Below are 9,898 nucleotides of genomic sequence, written 5' to 3'. Positions count from 1 at the left end.
TTATTGATGATTTATTCTGCTTTAGGCACTGCACTAGGCTCAAGTAGTATCATCCAATTAAATTCTCTCAAAGTTCATACCGAATAGTTTCTGTTTGATCCCTACAGCCAAGGCTACACAGGAAAACCCTGTTTCGAAAAAAAAACAAAAAACAAAAAAGATTATATGAGTTCGTGTATGTCAAGCATAGAGTAGGTTCCTACTACAGATTGGGAATTTGTAATTAACAGCTGTTATTATATATGAGAAAGATTAACATGATTATTTTATGTTATAGGCCAATGATGCAGCTCATTTCTACATATATAGAAAATTTCCAACCTCCTTTAAATTAAGAATCAAAATTTACTAAAATATCTAAACTTGTATTAAGTTAAAAATAACTTCAACATTGCACTAGGTTTGGAGATGTAGCTTTGGTGGTACACTGCTTGCCTAGGATGAATAAAGTCTTAGGTTTGGTCCCTAGCACCATAGCAACAACAAAAAAATTAACATGAATTTTAAAAATTACATTGATTTAGTGTGTGATATAGCATGAGAATAATTTGTAATGCCTGGTTATTCCCTTCCAATGTGTGGGTCCTAGGGGTTGAACTCTGTCTGTTGGGCTTAGCGACATTTACCAGGTGAGCTATCTTGATTGTCCTCTCTTAATTTTTAAAATCCACTTTACACAACAAAGCATGATTAACAAATAGTCATAGTGATAAAGAACATGGGCTCTGGGCTTAGATCTGAGTTTGGATATTCACTCTATCACTTCTAAGCTACCTTGGCAAATGTCCTAACCTTCCTTGTCTTTATAAAGTAGGGATCATAACAGGAACTACTCTATGAGGATTGAGAGGATTCAGTTAGATGATACTACTTGAACCTAGTGCAGTGCTTAAAACAGAATAAATGAGCAATAAATGTTCTTTTAAAAAAGAGGGAAAAGATGATGAATGAAACACCAGGTATTTATTTTGGATTATACTCTCTGGAAATCCCAAGATAACAAATGCCTATGTATTTTTTGTATCAGATTGATTCAACATTATTTTGTAATATTCTTCTACATATCAGAACAGATTTACACATACATGTATTTCATGTAATTTCTGATTTTAGAACATTTGGGATCAATTTTCAAAGATACCATTATGAATAAAACTGATATAAACATCTTTATGCCGTACAACTTGTTTTTCTTTTCTTTTTCTTTCTTTTCTTTTTTTTTTCTGGTTTGTAAGGTGTGCACTTTTATTAAAATGGTCTCAAGGCAGTGTACAGGCAGGCCAGCCCTGGCTGCCTCAACCCCTCAACTCACTCCCAGGGAGACCAAAGCCTTCATACATCAAGTTGGGGGGACAAAAAAGGGGGACACAATGGGTGACCATTCAGAAATTAAAAACAAAAATGAAGTATTAAGTAAGAAGAGTTAAAAAAATTTTTGCAGAACATAATTTACACAGAAGCAATGCTGTCACCTTCGCCGGTGCGGACTCAGGGCATGGGCATGGCCTCGGCCATCCTCCTCTTAGGAGTGGGGGTGGCTTTTGGGAGAGTAAGGAACTTCCTGTAACCATATATTTCATGGGTATTTGGAATGACTATTAAAACAAACAAACAAACAAACAAACAAAACAATGTACAATCAAAGTCCTCAGCCACATCATAGAACTTTAAGGGATGTTTGCTCCAACCAACTGCTGTCACCTTCACCATTCCAGTTTTTAAATCCCGAGTCAAAAGCGCCAAAACAAAACAAAAAACCTTTTAAAAAAATTAAAAAAAGAATAGAGGCAGGCGGATTTCTGAGTTCTAGGCCAGCCTGGTCTACAGAGTGAGTTCCAGGACAACCAGGGCTATACAGAGAAACCCTGTCTTGAAAAAAAAAAAACCCAACCAAAAAGAACAACAACAATTACAAAACAAACAAACAAATAAAGCCATGCCAATGTTGTCTTATATAAAATGCTGCTCAGTAACAGTCTGCCTAGAAGCATTTGGGGTGCACGATGGAGGAGCCGGACTGATCATACTCCTGCTTGTTGATCCACATCTGCTGGAAGTTGGGCAGTGAGGCCAGGATGGAGCCACCGAACCACACGAAGTACTTGCGCTCAGGAGGAGCAATGATCTTGATCTTCATGGTGTTAGGAGCCAAAGCAGTAATCTCCTTCTGCATCCTGTCCACAATGCCTGGGTACATGGTGGTGCCACCAGACAGCACTGTGTTGGCATAGAGGTCTTTACAGATGTCAACATCACACTTCTTAATGGAATTGAATACAGTTTCATGGATGCCCACAGGATTCCATACCCAAGAAAGAAAGCTGGAAAAGAGCCTTGGGGCATCGAAGCTCATTGCCAATAGTGATGACCTGGCCATCAAGCAGCTCATAGCTCTTCTCCAGGGAAGAAGAGGATGCAGTAGTGACCATCTCCTGCTCCAAGTCTAGGGCAGCATAGCACAGCTTCTCTTTGATGTCATGCAAGATTTCTCTCTCAGCTGTGGTGCTGAAGCTGTAGCCACAACTTGGTCAGGATCTTCGTGAGGTAGTCTGTCAGGTCCTGTCCAGCCAGATCCAGTCGCAGGATGGCATGGGGGAGAGCGTGGCCCTTGTAGATGGGTACAGCATGGGTGACCCCATCTCCAGAGTCCGTCACAATGCCAGTGGTATGACCAGAGGCATACAGGGGCAGAACAGCCTGGATGGGACAACACACATGGCTGGGGTATTGAAGATCCCAAACATGATCTGGGTCATCTCTTCACAGTTGCCCTTAGGGTTCAGGGGGCCTTGGTGAGCAGCACAGGGTGCCCATCAAGGGGCACATGCAGTTTTTGTAGAAGGTATGGTGCCTTCTACATACAGATCTTCTCCATATCATTCCAGTTGGTGACAGTGCCATGTTCAGTGGGGTACTTCAGGGTCAGGATGCCTCTTTTGCTCTGGGCCTCGTCACCCATGTAGGAGTCCTTCTGACCCATACCCACCATCACACCCTGGTACCTAGGGTGGCTCACGATGGAGGGGAAGACAGCCCAGGGAACATCGTAGCCCACACAGCCAGCTTTGCACATGCTGTAGCCATTGTCAGTGACAAGCGCAGTGACATCTTCATCCATTGCAAACTGCTGGCTGGTGTGGACTGGCGATGGAGGAGCTGCAAGAAGGCTGTGCTCGCTGGTGGACACGGACTCAACCCTAGTTTTTCTTTAGAGTTGATTTTTGGACTTTATTTCCTTAAAGTATGAATATCAAATTCAAAAATTAAACAATACAGTCAAGAAAGTGAACTGGCAAATGTGAGAAACACTTTCACAAAGTATTCAAACACTTAGACAAGTGGATTTTTAAAACCCCGCTGTTTAAAATATGCATCATCATGGCTAGAGAGATGGCACAGCAGTTAAGAGCACTTGTTACTCTTGTCGAGGACCCTAGTTCAGATTTCAACATCCACGTGGTGGCTCATAGCCATCTGTAACTCCAGTTCCAGGGGTTCCACCACACTCTTGTGGTCTCCATCTGTACCAGGTACTTACATGATGCACAGACATACATGTAGGTAAAACATTCAAACACATAAAATAAAAACATCTCAAAAATTATTTAAAATATGCATAATTGAACTTGAAAGAAAATGAAGGATTTCTCTGGATGTTAGAAAGGAAGGGTGTCTGACCTGATCATCGGATTGGATAGCAGACAGACTCTGGGGTTTTTCATTTTCTTTTAGAAGTTAAAGTATATAAAGTAACATTATACTATTAGTGTATTATTCTAAACGTTTTATAATCTAGACATGGAATAGTTTTACACTTGCCATTCCCAGCATCCTTCCATGGTCTTCTGTAGACAAACCCTTCCTCTACTCCCATGTAGCTCGAGGTTAATAGCACATTGAAATGAATGGGAGTCAACAGACCCTGGCTATAGTATCATCAATAAGACACTGCTTGGAGTAGGTTACTTTGGCAGGAGGTATATACTATATGAGATCAGAAAAGAGTCTTTATATAACTAGTAAGCTATAATTTTAAATCTTATATACTGAATTATATTGAATATCATTTTTGAATTATATATTTAATATGATATTCTTTTTATCTGGCAGAGTCTCTCTATGTAGCCCTGGCTATGTCATAGAATTCACTATGTAGACAAGCCTGGTCTTGAACTCACAGAGATCCTTCTTCTGCTTCCCAAGTACTAGGAATAAAGGTGTGCCCCACTACTCCTGGTAAGATGTCTAATTCTTTAAAATGTGTCTGTTTATACATAGTGGCACATACCTTTATTTTCAGTACTCTGCCTCTGGGAAGCAGAGGCAGGTGGATCTCTGTGAGCTGGAGGCTAGTCTGATCTACATAGAGAATTCTAGGACAGCTAGGGCAATGTAGAGAGACTGTCTCAAAAACCAAAAACCAAAAATATGTGTCTAGTGTAGGAACAATTAGTGATATTGCTGTAAGGGGCAAATAGGAAAACTACTTCCAATAACTTCAGAATGTTAATAATAAATAAATATATGCTTTTTATATGTTGAGCTAACTGTAATATTGTAATAAAGCCTACTTGGTAGTATATAATTTTTTACCCAATATAGAATGAATTTAACATTTTATTTTTTTCCTTTATATTCATGAATAAGACTGATTGTGTAATTCTTGTCCATATTTGGGATTAAATTTATATTATCCTTGAATATGTAGGACAGTTAACCACAGTAAAGCAAGTAACCATGGTAAAATAATACAACATTTTATCTTTTTTTCTAGATACCACCAAAATAACATAGAGAACAAAACAGGAATATATCTAAAGAACAAAAAAGTTAGGAGCAGAGAGGTATAACATAGAATTCATCAACAGGTTTGATAAGGTATATGACTAAGCTAGGTTAAAGGTACATGGAAGTCTTTATATTTTTCTTTTACAATTTTCAGCCATGATTAAATATTAGTTCCAGAAAGTGATAGGTGGCCTACAAGAGTTTTCAGACTTTAATGGGTATATTAATAACCTGGAAAAATCTTTTCCCCCTCTCTCTCCCTCTCCCTTTTCTCTCTGAAAGGCTTTCTCTGTGTAGCCCTGGCTGTCCTGGAACTCTCTCTGTAGACCAGGCAGGCCTCAAACTCAGAGATCTACCAGTCTTGCCTCCTGGGTGCTAGACCTGGGTGCTAGAATTAAAGGTGTATGTCACCATAACCTGGCTACCTGAAAAGTTCTTAACTCACAATCTTGAATCTTTAGATCTAGTTTGAGACCTGAGATACTGCATTTCCAACAATCTCTCAATGCTAAAGTGAATGTTGGTGATTTATGATTAGGAAGATTGTTTTTCTTTGAAAGGGCATCACTCTGTAGCCTAGGCTGCCCTAGACCTACTATTGAGGCAAGTCTGGCTAAGAAGTCACTATGGAGGTCAGGCTTGCATTGAACTTGTAGCCAGGCTTTACCCTCCTAAGTGCTGAGCCACTACATGCAGCAAACAAAACATGGTTCATTATTTTTTTTTAACTGTTGTATATTAATTGCATCTAGGATCTTGAACCATGCCCAATGACAGACAAGTGCAATACCATTGTATTTGTACACTCCCAGAAACCCTTCTTTTTTTTACATTTCGTTTTAAGATAGGGTCTTCTGAACAAACCCTCCTGGCATTTGACAGTTGTTGAAGAAGAGTCAGTTTTCTTTTAGGGTATGTCTCCTCTTACACTAACCAAGCTCTATGGCAGGATCCACACCCAAGAACAAACTGGATTCAGAGAAGTTAGAAATAAGAACATAATAGCAGTTATGGTGTGGGGAGCCGCAGCTGCCACCCTATATATATATTGAACACCTGGTCTCTGGCCAGAGCAGAGAGCATTGAGATAAACAAGCCTTAGTTGGAAAAGCTGTGTGCCTCTCGTTTGTGATGCAAGCTGGCATGATTTTCCCTCAGCCTATTATGTTTTGCCACATAGCTGATGCTGATTGGGACCAGGGAAAGTATTTAACCCACAAGGAATAATAGTAAGATGGAATAATAGTAAGGATGGAATAATAGTAAGATGTAAGATGATAGATAGGACTAAGTATGTAGAGATAGAAGTAAGATGTAGGAATAGAAGTAAAGATGTAGAAATAGAAGTAAGATGTAGGGAATAGGAGTAAGTAGGAAATAGGAGTAAGTAAGAAAGTAGAAAGATGTAACTAGTAAGATGTAAGAAGAAGATATAGAAGAATATAAAAGAAGCTAGCTAGAGAAGAAGTAAAAATGAAGGTTCCTGATTAAACTGCATGGAGAAGAGCTCGTTGTTGCCTCCTTATTTCTGCTGGATGGAGAAAGGCACACGACACTATGGTAATGTCTTAGTCAGGGTTTCTATTCCAGCACAACATCATGACCAATAAGCAAGTTGGGGAGGAAAGGGTTTATTTAGCTTACTTCCACATTGCTGTTGATCACCAGAGGAAGTCAGGACTTGAATTCAAGCAGGTCAGGAAGCAGGAGCTGATGCAGAGGCCATGGAGAGATGTTCCTTTCTGGCTTGCTTCCCCTGGCTTGTTCAGTCTGCTCTCTTATAGAACCCAAGACTTCCAGCCCAGGGATGGCACCACCCACAAGCAGCTTACCCCATTGCTCACTAATTGAGAAAATGCCCTACAGCTGGATCTCATGGAGGCACTTCCCCAACCGAAACTCCCTTCTCTGTGATAACTCCAGCCTGTGTCAAGTTGACACACAAAACCAGCTAGTACAGGTAACATCTTTCCATCTGAGCCCAGCTATCCCTACCACAGCAGGCCCTGAATATTTCAAAATAGTTGAATAGGCTCAAAGGCATAGAAAATATTTTCAGCCAAATCATAGAAAAAAATTGGGAGATACCTATGAAGGTACAAGGAGCAGATGGAACACCAAGCAGATTAGATCCAAAAAGAAAGTCCCATCACAACATAATAAAAACACGGAACAAAGAAAGAATAGTAAAAGCTGCAAGGGGAAAAGGCCAAGTAACATATAAAGGCAGACCTATTAGAATTATAAACTGACTTCTCAATGGAGACTCTTCTGGCTTTTAGCCAGAAGGGGTTGGACAGACGTGCTGCAGACTCTAAGAGACCATAGATGCCAGCCAGCCCAGATTACTATATCCAATAAAATTTTCAATTACCACAGATGGATAAAATAAGATATCCCATAATAAAGTCAAATTTAAACAATATCTATCTACAAATCCAGCCCTACAAAAGTTGGTAGAAGGAAAGTTCCAACCCAAAGAGGTTAACTACATCCTCCAACACACAGGAAATAAATAATCTTAGACTAGTGAAACATAAAGAAGGGAAGCACATGCACACATACACACACATTTACACAATGAAGTATTACTCAGATCTTTAAAAAATTACACCATTAAATCTGCAGACAAATGGATGCAACTAGTAAAGATCATCCTGAGGTAACCCAAATTCAGAAAGACAAACATGCTATGTATTCACTTATAAGTGGATTTTAGCTCTTAAGTCAATCATAATCAAGCTACAATCCACCCACTCAGTGAGGTTCTGTAAAGAGGAGGGCTATGGAGGAGGGGCGCATTTATCTCTCTGGGGAAGGGAATCAGAATAGAGTTTGCAGGTAAACTGGGGGTGGGTGGGAATGGGAGCAGGAAGGATCAGGTGTGTGGGAGGGAAAGGGATAGAGAGAGGGAGTGCAGGAAGAGATGACTGGAATTCAAGGGACATTTTTGGGGGTGGTGTGGAAACCTAGTACAATGTAAACTTCTTGAAATCTGTGAGGGTGACTCTAGTGAAGACTCCTAGTTATGAAGGATACAGAGTTGGAACTGGCCACCTTTTATAGCCTGGCAATGCTTCCAATTGTTGGCTGGGGTTGCATTTGGTTAAATTCTTGACAGAGTGGGTCCCCAAACCCAGGCTGAAGCTAGGACAGAGGATCACTCTGTGAAAACTGGCAGCGGGGGGCCCCCATTGCTAAGGACAACATCCACACAGCTCATTGAACATAGAGAGGTTGAACTCGTGCCTGTATGGAGACTTCACCCCTACTGTCTAGGCTCTTTGGTGAAGTACTCTGCAGGCTATGGAAAGAGAAACTTGGGCACCAAACCTGCCACAAAATCTTCCACCTACAATCTGTCCTGCCTGCAAGATGTATAGGGGCAAATGTGGTAGAATTTGTGGGAGTAGCTAACCAGTGTGTGGTTTAACTTGAGGCCCACCCCATGAGAGGGAACTCATGGCCTACACTGCCTGGATGGCCAAGAACTGGAGACTAGATAAACCCGAGATGTAAGGTAGAACCAAACATGACTGGGGAGAAAAATCAACGAAATGATTCCTGATGATATTCTATACTCACCCATACATGGCTTGTCAAGTCATCAACAGAGATGCTCCCTCCAGCAGCAGATGGGAGCGGGCACAGAGACACAGTCAGACATTATGCAGAGAAAGAAAGAGTCTAAGTTGAGGTCTCCAACCAGTCCCTCCTTTGGAGCTTGGGAAACCCTTTGGAAGAGGGAAGGAAACAGAGGAGTCAGAGGGGATGGAGGGCAACAGAACACCCACCCAGTCAACTAAGCAGGACTCATACTCAGAGCTTGGAGAACTCAGTGAAAGAGAGGACTGACTGTTGGAGCCAAAGGGTCAAGGACACCACAAGAAAATCCACAAAATCAACTCACCGGGGCTTATAGGGATTCACAGAGACTGAAGTTGCAAATATGGGGCCTTCATGGGTCTGTGCCAGATTCTCTTTATACATTATGGCTGTTAGTTTGGTGTTTTTGTGGGACTAACAGTGGGAGTATGGATCTCTGACTCTTTTGCTAGCTCTTGGGACTGTTCCTCCTATTGGTTGCCTTGCTTAACCTCACTATGGGGGCTTTTGCCTTGTCTTATTGTACTTTGCTTTGTCATATTTGTTTGATGTCTCTTGGAGGCCTGCTCTTTTCTGAAGGGAAATAGGGGGAGTGAATCTGGGAGAGAGGGGAAGTGGAGAGGAGCTGGGGGGAGTGGAGGGAGGGGAAGCTGTGGTTGGGGTGCATTGTATGAGTTTATTTTCAATAAACTTAAAAAAAAAGAACATGAAGTTGCATGGGTGGATGTGGGGGTGAATCTGGGAGGGGATGGGGGTGAATACGAACACAATGCATTGTGTGAAATTCTCAAAGAATTAATACAAATAGAATAACTAATTCCCCAGCAGGCCTTAAACTTTCAATCGTTCTGCCTTAGTCTGGTGAGTAGTTTGGATTGCAGGCCTGTGCCACCAAGCCCAGCTTGAATAAGAAGATTTTAATGGAAACAGGGCAATGTGGAGAGGCAATGGTGGCAGGGGGTAGATAAGGTACTCTTAGGAAGCTTTTTTTAAGCAGATGACATTTGAGCTGAGACCTGAAGGGCAAGAAAAAGTCATTAACAAATCTGCAGGAGAGATGTTCCAGGCAGAGAGGAAAGCAAGTACAAAAGCCCTGAAGTGAGAAGAACTTCTGGCATTTTCAAGTAACCGAAAAGATCCTGGTGGTTCTTCACAAAATACAGTATTTTCTTTAAATTCAGTAGTAATAAGTGGAAAGAGCACTGTATTTGGAGTCATTAAATCTAGGTTTAGTCTCCATTCCCATTAACTCTCCAACCTCTGTCAAGTTGCAACCTGTTTCCTCATAAATATGTGATAAAAACTGCTAATAAATAATACCCATCTTCCAGGGTTGATATGAAAATTAAATAAGGTATAAAAAAGGCGCTTGATGAGTTGCAAAATGTTATCTACAATTGGATGAAATTATTGCATAAAGTATTATTGTGTGATCTGTGGCTGCAGCAGCTATTTATAGTAGCTTTTCTTCTATCTACTTCAGCCTGTCTCTTTTTAAAAAAAT

The 9,898-nt window shown here is 40.9% G+C and overlaps 1 pseudogene; it reads right to left on the bottom strand.

The window, feature by feature from the left end:
* Window positions 1-1,981: 1,981 nt before the first annotated feature.
* LOC116087671 lies at window positions 1,982-3,118 on the bottom strand (annotated as a pseudogene).
* Between the last annotated feature and the right edge of the window lie 6,780 nt (window positions 3,119-9,898).

This window comes from Mastomys coucha, chromosome X (assembly GCF_008632895.1).
Source record: "Mastomys coucha isolate ucsf_1 chromosome X, UCSF_Mcou_1, whole genome shotgun sequence".
Taxonomy (NCBI): domain Eukaryota; kingdom Metazoa; phylum Chordata; class Mammalia; order Rodentia; family Muridae; genus Mastomys; species Mastomys coucha.
Note: the sequence above shows the minus strand (reverse complement) of the source record. Positions and strands in the feature narration are given on the sequence as shown.